The sequence below is a fragment of the Salvelinus sp. IW2-2015 genome, linkage group LG1 (assembly GCF_002910315.2).
Source record: "Salvelinus sp. IW2-2015 linkage group LG1, ASM291031v2, whole genome shotgun sequence".
In the NCBI taxonomy this organism is placed as follows: Eukaryota; Metazoa; Chordata; class Actinopteri; order Salmoniformes; family Salmonidae; genus Salvelinus; species Salvelinus sp. IW2-2015.
In genome coordinates, this window is record NC_036838.1 from 57695587 (window position 1) to 57704616 (window position 9030).

At 43.1% G+C, this 9030-nt stretch overlaps 1 long non-coding RNA gene across 1 annotated transcript; it reads left to right on the top strand.

Annotated features, from left to right (window-relative positions):
• Nucleotides 1-265: 265 nt before the first annotated feature.
• LOC112067786 (uncharacterized) lies at nt 266-8742 on the top strand. The gene is made up of 3 exons (XR_002896364.2): nt 266-596; nt 5339-5549; nt 8699-8742. It is a non-coding gene; the product is annotated as an uncharacterized lncRNA (long non-coding RNA).
• Nucleotides 8743-9030: the final 288 nt, after the last annotated feature.

The following is a 9030-nucleotide window of genomic DNA, read 5'->3' on the forward strand; positions in this document are numbered from 1 at the left end:
GTAATTGCACTAGGCTCTCACTGAAGACAAGTCTGTATAGCGCCTGGTATAGCAGAACGGTGAGAGGGGGAAGGTAGCCCAGACAAGTTGGAAAGAAAAAAAGTTTCACTTTTTGGGTAACCCTTTTCAGTAGCACATGGAAGAAGGAGGGGTCTGAGCMGGGTGGAAGAATAGAASTTCAGGACAGACAGAATGGGTGGGAAACGGGGCTCAGATTTCAGCTTGACAGGGGGYAAGGGGCCGGMCTGATATTTGGGAATATACAAAGATTCATTGAAGGCAACGGACACATAAAACTGCAGTGCCTGATCTGACGCGGGTCGGTACTACGTTTCTGGAGGGGTCTGGATTCCCCATTGGTTTTTTTATTTTTGGAAGGTGGTTGAATGTATGGTTCGGCTCTGTAACTGGGAACACACACACACAAAAAAGAGAGAGAAGTCCACTCCTTTCGTCCTTTCTTTTTCTTCTCCCCCAAAAGGCCCTGCATGTCTAACATTTAGACATGTTTAGCTTTGTGGATTCGAGGACTGTACTGCTACTTGTAGCAACCCAAGTCGTTCTATTAGCCGTTGTCAAATGTCAGGACGAAGACCGTAAGTGGCAGTTTTTTTTCTCCCAAAAAATATTTATTAGAAAAAAAGTTTATGAAAATATTTGAAATGCTAAATTAACTGAAACAGAAAATCAAATTATACTTTTGAGAACTTTTACACTGGATGAGAGGGGGGGGGGRGGATTGTATATCACTGGCAATAAGTCACATATATTTGGGATACACTGTGAATATGATATGTATTTTATATTTAATTGTTGGACATCGTTTTTCTGCTTGAGCGATTGTATTCACCGTTACACAAAGGATATTGCCGATTATTCCCATTCCACAAAGCCAGGGAAAGGTGCGTGGATGGATAAGGGAAAGGTGTCTTGTGAGCCTAATTGCTTATATTCAAATTGCACTTTCGATTGCAAAGCTGTGAATGTCACAAGTTATAACCAATTTACAACTATCGTAGATCAATGGAGTTCCAATGATGTGCGTAAAAGTGATGGACTTGATCTTGAGTTGCTGACTGTTTTCATATTGTTGATCCAAGTGCAGTAAGGTCATTTGATTTAGCCAATGAAGGATGTGCTGTTGAAGATTCTCGGAAATTCTACTATATGCCATACAGATCGAAGTACTCTGGTAGGGTAGAGGATTCCGCAGCTCTCCGCGAGCTATCCCAGCTACCCGGCTATCCTCCACCCGCCCTCCTCTCACAAGTTGCGCTGCCGCTGGGCTGAACACCTGCGGGTACTTTTGCAAACATTCCAAGAGCGCTTTGACAGCGCTCAACTTGGTTCATTTTGAGACAGACTGTGGGGACCAAAACAAAACGACGAGACCAAGCAAAGGTGGTCAGCCTCAAAGGCCTTTGTGTGAAAAGAGTTTACATTCCATTCCTGTCAGAGGCAATTCCAGGCGTGTTGGAGTCGGAACGGTGGAACGGTGGAACGGTGGAACATAACGAAAATCTATTTATGTGCCGAAACCTGGGAATTATTATATGAATATCTTAATAACCCGCCTTACCATATCATAACCCGCCACACATGACCCTAATATTCTGATATCCTGATTATATGCCACTTAAATCCCTCCCTATACCCATTGGCCACATTTTAAGAAGCGATATTGAAACTTGGCGTGACAATCAATCAATTAAATTGAACAAAATGAATAGATTATTTTAAATATTGTATCCTATTTACGGGGGAAAGTTTAGGAGACTAGGATAGGTAGCCGTTATAGAGACACTGGTGGACGGAAGCCAGGAATAAAGTTCAATCCATATGATTTGAGTGCTTCCATCTGGTTCCTAGATTTACCCAGCCCCAGGCACCGACAGTCAGAGGAGAGGGAGACATAAATATAATCTGGTATGAGGACTACTGGAACAAAAATATTAYAAAAGAGACAGGGGGGGTTATTATTGTAAATCTACTAAGGCACATTATTTTATGCAGAAGAGCTCAGTGGAGACATTGTAAGGCTCCACAATAAATAGTAGAGTAGCAAAGACAATGAGAGAGGCTAGGGTGGGGGTTTAAAATACAGAAACATTGCAGAGAAAAAAGGAAAATGTGCTGGCCTCCCAAATAAAACACATGAAATTGCAGACAGTCTCAGKTTACCCTTTCGGAGTGGGCTGGGGCCCCTGGAATATAATGCAAGTCGTTCTTCTCCTGAGAGAGAGAGAGAAATATTTCTGACTGGGATGTGCTAAGAAGTCCTAAAGTGGCCAAAGTGGCTAGAGGCCGCAAGACTAGCAGGCTCAAAGGGGAGCAGTAGCTCCAAGTACCTGGCTGGCATCAAGTCACTGCAAGATGGAGGAGGTCGRTCCACTACCTTTACCTCCCTGGCTATGCCATGGAAGGATAGGCCTATGTGGAGARGGCCGAGCTGAGTGAGAAGGTATTCAATCTGTGTGTCCAAAAATGGCACCCTATTCCCTATTTAGTGAACTGCTTTTGACCAGGGCCCATACACTCTTAGAGGAAAAAACGTGCTATTTAGCTGTCCCCATAGGAGAACCCTTTGAAGAACCCTTTGGTTGCAGGTAGAACCSTTTTTGGGTTCCATGTARAACCCTCTGTAGAAAGAGGGTTCTACATGGAACACAAAAKGCTTMTACCTTTTCTCCAACAAGGGCTCTCCTGTGGGCACAGTCGAAGAACCCTTTAGGAACCCTTTTTCTAAGGGTGTAGGGAATAGGGAGCCTTAAATAGGGAATAGGGAGCCTTAAATAGGGAATAGGGAGCCTTAAATAGGGAATAGGGAGCCTTAAATAGGGAATAGGGAGCCTTAAATAGGGAATAGGCAGCCTTAAATAGGGAATAGGGAGCCTTAAATAGGGAATAGGGAGCCTTAAATAGGGAATAGGGAGCCTTAAATAGAGAAAAGGGAGCCATTTGAGACATATTCTATATCGCCGTGCCATGGAAGACTTGTGGCTAGAGGTTGAAGCTGAGGGGAAAAAAAGGTATTCGATACTCCGCCAGCAAGTTCCAACAAATTCAGCTGGGAACCATAGTTAACTCCAACATCCGTCTCTCCCACACACCTGCCTTCACTTTAATATGTTCCATCCTCCATTTTGTTTCTAGAGGAAAGAGTAGTCCGTAGCCAACTCAGGAAGACTGCAGCACAGATTAGGCCTATCCTTGTGTTTGCAATAAAGAACCAAAATCCCACTTTCTGACCACCACTTGTCCTATTCATCAGATAAGATAGAATAGAACAGAAACAGAATCCAACAGAAAATATTTTTCTACAGAAATAGCTAACGTTGCTTAGTCAGTGCTTCAATAGGTCTTACATTGGCGCCCAAGTGACTAAGGAGATATGTTAATTTAACCCAAGTGACTAAGGAGATATGTTAATTCACCCCATCTGACTGAGTAGATATGTTAATTCACCCCACCTGACTGAGGAGATATGTTAATTTAACCCAAGTGACTGAGGAGATATGTTAATTTAACCCAAGTGACTGAGGAGATATGTTAATTTAACCCAAGTGACTAAGGAGATACGTTAATTCACCCCACCTGACTGAGGAGATACGTTAATTCACCCCACCTGACTGAGGAGATACGTTAATTCACCCCACCTGACTGAGGAGATATGTTAATTTAACCCAAGTGACTAAGGAGATATGTTAATTGACCCCATCTGACTGAGTAGATATGTTAATTCACCCCATCTGACTGAGTAGATATGTTAATTCACCCCACCTGACTGAGAAGATATGTTAATTTAACCCAAGTGACTGAGGAGATATGTTAATTCACCCCACCAAGTATAGTCCCAAAGGTTTCTGTATAAAAGCTGTCAATTTTCCATTCTATGACGTTTCATGGCTTCCAGATGGGGTTTAAAAGGACCCTATGTTTGCACAAGGCAGTAGCTGTGTCCCTTTAAGAAAGGACCTCATTCATGACCTACAGAGGTTTGTTGGTTACCTAGACGTGACCAGGCCCCAGGACTCTAAATGTAGCTACTGTACTTACTCTGACTTCCTTCCACGGTCCTCTCCTTCCACGTTGTTCCGCTCCTTCCACGGTCCACTTGACGCCTAATGGAATGGCCTGATTGACCTCGAGCTGCCAACGTTAACTTCCGGCGCTTTTCAGCTGCGAGGTTCGATGGTTCCAGTCATGGCGTTGAGTTAGTGGTGTAGTTTGATAGAATGATAACTTCTGGTTTGAGACATTGATCCCTTGGATTGCCAGATTATATATATATTTTTTGTTAAATGCTCAAACACCTTGTTTGAACAATGCGTGTAGCCTAGTCTATGTGAAAAGGGTGTCACTCGTTGCTTCAGGTGAGAAAGTMATTCCGTGCCTATGGCAAAAGACAACAAACCCAGCTTTTAGACAAAGGGAATGAGACATGTGCAGTAGGCCTGTGTTTGGGCATCTGAGTCTATGTAGGCTACCGTTTGTTATATTTGCCTTAAATGGCTCCTCGATGTTGAAGGGAGAAGTTCAGGCCTGCGACATGGTCCACTGATCCAAAATGATGGAGACATGTCTCAGGATGCTCTGGAAGAGAGAGAAAATCCAAACAGCCTGTTTTGTGAGATGCTGCTGACGCCTAGTGGTTGATTATGAACCTGCAGGTGATTGGTGCTGGTCTCACAGTGTATCTGCGTGCCTCTAAATCAACTGATGTGTTGACAGGTGATACAGTTTACCTGGAACATGGCGGTTCTATAAACAAACAAAGGTTTCAATAGTTTTGGATATTTGGGTTGTCTTTGTTGTGGTTCTGCCTCAGTCTGGTATTTCAATTWTTWTTYWATTTTTTTKTKGACTTTTGTTGTTTACAGCTAAATGTATTGTAGCCATTTTGTCTAATGAGTAGCCACTAACTGACGTTTTATCCCTAGGTAATTGATTGATTAATTGATTAATGATGCATTATTGTCTCTCTTCCCTCCCACCACACACACCTGCTCTGGCCTCTTGTGTTGTGGTGTGCTGCACACCTGTCTGGTCACACACTCACAACCACACACACACACAACCACACACACACACACACAAACCACACACACACAAACCACCACACACCACACACACACACACACACACACACACCACACAACACACACACACACACACACACACACACCACACACACCACACCACACACACACACACACACACACACACATACACACACACACCACACACACACACACCACACACACAACCACACCACACACAAACACACACACACACACACACACACAACAAACCACACCACACACACACTCACTCACAGAGGACATAGGCAGCTGTATGCAGGACGGACAGAGCTATAGTGACAAGGACGTATGGGAACCAGAGCCGTGTCGTATTTGTGTGTGCGGACACGGGAACTGTCCTGTGTGATGAAATAATCTGCGAGGAGATTAAAGACTGCCCAAAACCCGAGATCCCATTCGGAGAGTGTTGCCCCATCTGTGTGCGGGACGGGGAAGCTCCCCCAAGTGGTCGTAATTTATTTATTTATTTATCACACATAAATAAATTACTGTCTGTCTGTGGAATTCATAATGTTACTTTGGGAGAAAACAGCATAAGGAATAAGCCATATCAACAGAAGATGGCTATTGCTTAGGCCTATACCATTACCGATACCTGTGGCTTTGGCCCATATATTACTGGCCCTATATAATGCTGGCCCTATATAATTCTGGCCCTATATAATTCTGGCCCTATAGAATTCTGGCTCTAATAATTTGGCCCTATATGTATAGCTGGCCCTATATAATTCTTGGCCCTATATAATTCTGGCCTATAGAATTCTGGCTCTATATAATGCTGGCCCTATATAATGCTGGCCCTATAGATTCTGGCCCTATATAATTCTGGCCCTATATAATGCTGGCCCTATATTATGTTGGCCCTATATAATGCTGGCCCTATATAATGTTGGCCCTATATAATGCTGGCCCTATATAATGTTGGCCCTATATAATGTTGGCCCTATATAATGCGTGGCCTATATATGCTGGCCCTATATAATGCTGGCCCTATAATGTGGCCTATAGTAATGTGGTGTATGCTGTTCTTTTCCCAAAAAAACAATAATGAAGAACAAATAACAACAAACAACAGAATGACACTTCTGTTTAATGTTTTTCAAGAAATGCTGCTTCAACGTTATTTTTCCATAGTTGGTTCAGCTCACCTTGGGCCCATCTTGCTTGAATATTGCTCCAGCCAGTCAGCCAGACATCCAGCCAGCAGCCAGTCAGCCAGCCAGCCAGCCATCCAAGCCAGGCAAGCCAGCCAGCCAGCCAGCCAGCCAGCCAGCCGCCAGCCAGCAGCCAGTCAGCCATCAGCCAGCCAGCCAGCCAGCCAGCCAGCCAGTCAGCCATCCATCCATCCAGTCAGTCAGCAGCCAGCCAGCCAGCCAGTCAGCCATCCAGCCAGCCAGCCAGCCAGCCAGCCAGACCAGTTTGATGATCACATGTGGGAGTCATTACCTCACTTTAACAGACATGGCCGAGCATACTGACTACCGCTGCAGACTCCTCTCTCTCTCTCTCTCTCTTTTGCTCTGCAGAATACAGCACATGTGATTTGAAAGAGAATAGAGGAGAGACAGCAAAGGAGAAAATAGAGAGAGAGAATAGAGAAAAAGAGAGAGAGAGAGAATAGAGAGAGGGAGAGAGAGAGAGAATGGAGAGAGAATAGAGAGAGAGAGGAATAGAGAGAGATAATAGAGAGAGAATAGAGAGAAGAGAGAGAGAGAGAGAGAGAGAGAGAGAAGAGAGAGAGAGAGAGAGAAAGAGAGGGAGAGAGAGAGAATAGAAGAGAGAGAATATAGAGAGGGACAGAGAGAGAATAGGAGGAGAATAGAGAGAGGGAGAGAGAGAGAATAGAGAGGGAGAGAGATGAGAGATAGAGAGAGAGAATAGAGAGAGGATAGAGAGGAGAGAGAGAGAATAGAGAGAGAAGAATAGAGAGGAGATAGAGAGAGAATGAGAGAGGATAGAGAGGGAGAGAGAGGAATAGAGGGAGAGAGAGAGAGAGAGAATAGAGAGGGAGATAATAGAGAGAATAGAGAGAGAGAATAGAGAGAGGAGAGAGAGAAGAGAGAGAGAGAATAGAGAGAGAGAATAGAGAGAGAGAGAGAGAATAGAGAGAAGAGATAGAGAGGGAGAGAATAAGAGAGAATTAGAGAGAGAGAGAGAGGTTCTATGGAAGTGGAGAGGTATTAGAGCATGATACAGTATTACAGTGTGTTAAAACAATAGCATTAATTCTGCTGTGTCCCGAGACTCGGTCAGGTTTACATCCTGGGTTATATCCTACAATGAGGGGCCTGTTGTGAGATAGAACTCCTATTGGCCAAAGCCATATGGGATTTTCAACTCAGCTCTTTTTGATCTGAACTGAGCAATCAAAGTTTGGTCATCGAATACGTTCGAAGAGTATCTTTGAAGCAGAAGTGTCGTTTGTATTTTCTACACATGTTTTATACAGGACATGATCTATTACTGCTTTGATTCGTTTTACTTGATACAATATGATTTAGTGCTTTAAGTCATACACTAATTAACAAACTAGACGGCAAATAAGTTATCTATTACTTCCGACAGTACTATATTTGAGTACTGTATTTGAATACTTTACTTTGAGTACTGTATACTTGAGTATGTATTTGAATACTACTTTGAGTACCGTATTTGGTACTGTATTAGTACTGTATTGAGTACTGTATTTGATACTCTCATACTGTTGATCTGTATTTGAGTACTGTATTGATTCTCTACTTTGAGTGCTGTATTTATACTGTATTTAGTCTGATTTGACTACTGTAATTGAGTACGTTATTTGAGTACTCTATTGAATACTTTACTTTGAGTACTGTATTTGAGTACTGTATTTGAGTACTGTATTTGAGTACTTACTTTGAGTACTGTATTTGAGTTACTGTATTGGAGTACTCTACTTTAGTACTGTATTTGAGTACTGTATTTGATACTCTACTTTGGTACTGTATTTGAGTACTGTATTTGGATACTGGATTTGAGTACGTATTTGAGTACTGTATTTGAGTTACTTTACTTTGAGTACTGTATTTGCTACTGTATTTGACTACTCTACTTTGAGTACTGTATTCTCCTGCTCTGTATGACCCTCTCCCCTGCATTACTTCTGCCCCTCCTGAGATGGTCTACAACCACACTTTGTCCAAAGCCGCATGGTTCTTTTGTTTTTGGGTATCTACACTATTGATTTGGGGTGGTTGGTCTGCAAATGCTTTTCATTCTGGTTGCTTTAGGCTGTGTCTCAAATGAACCCCTCTTCTCTATATAGTGCACTACTTTGACCGAGCCATAAGGGCCCAGTAGTGCACACTATATAGGGAATAGGGTGCCATTTGGGATGCATCTTAGAAAACAGTAATTGAGGTTATTAGGGTCTGTCTGGCTAGCAGTGAGGAGGACAGACCCAGTAGGTTATTCACCACCATTATTTTAACATCCATCCATCTCTCTCTCTCTCTCTCTCTTCTCTCTCTCTCTCTCTTCTCTCTCTCTCTCTCTCTCTCTCTTCTCTCTCTCTCTCTCCTTCTCTCCTCTCTCTCTCTCTCCTTTTATCGCTCTCTTTCCTTCGTACCACACAGGGTCCCCCGGAGCTAAGGTGAGACAATTTGGGTTGGGTATGTATGTGTCTTTGTGTGCCTGTGTTTCTGTCTGTGTTTGTTGTGTCTGGGTTGTGTGTGTGTTTGTGTATCTGTGTGTTTGTGTTCTGTGTGTCTGTTTTGTCTGTCTGTGTTTGTCTGTCCTGTCGTGTGGTCTGTGTGTCTGTGGGGCTTCAATTAGCTGTGAACCTGGACTAATACCAAAGCTAAACTCTGTGTTTTGACAGATTGAGTGTGATTCTTTTATGTGAGCAGCAGTCAGACCAGTTAATAACAATGTCCTTCTCCAGCCCTCATACAGCATACCACATCTA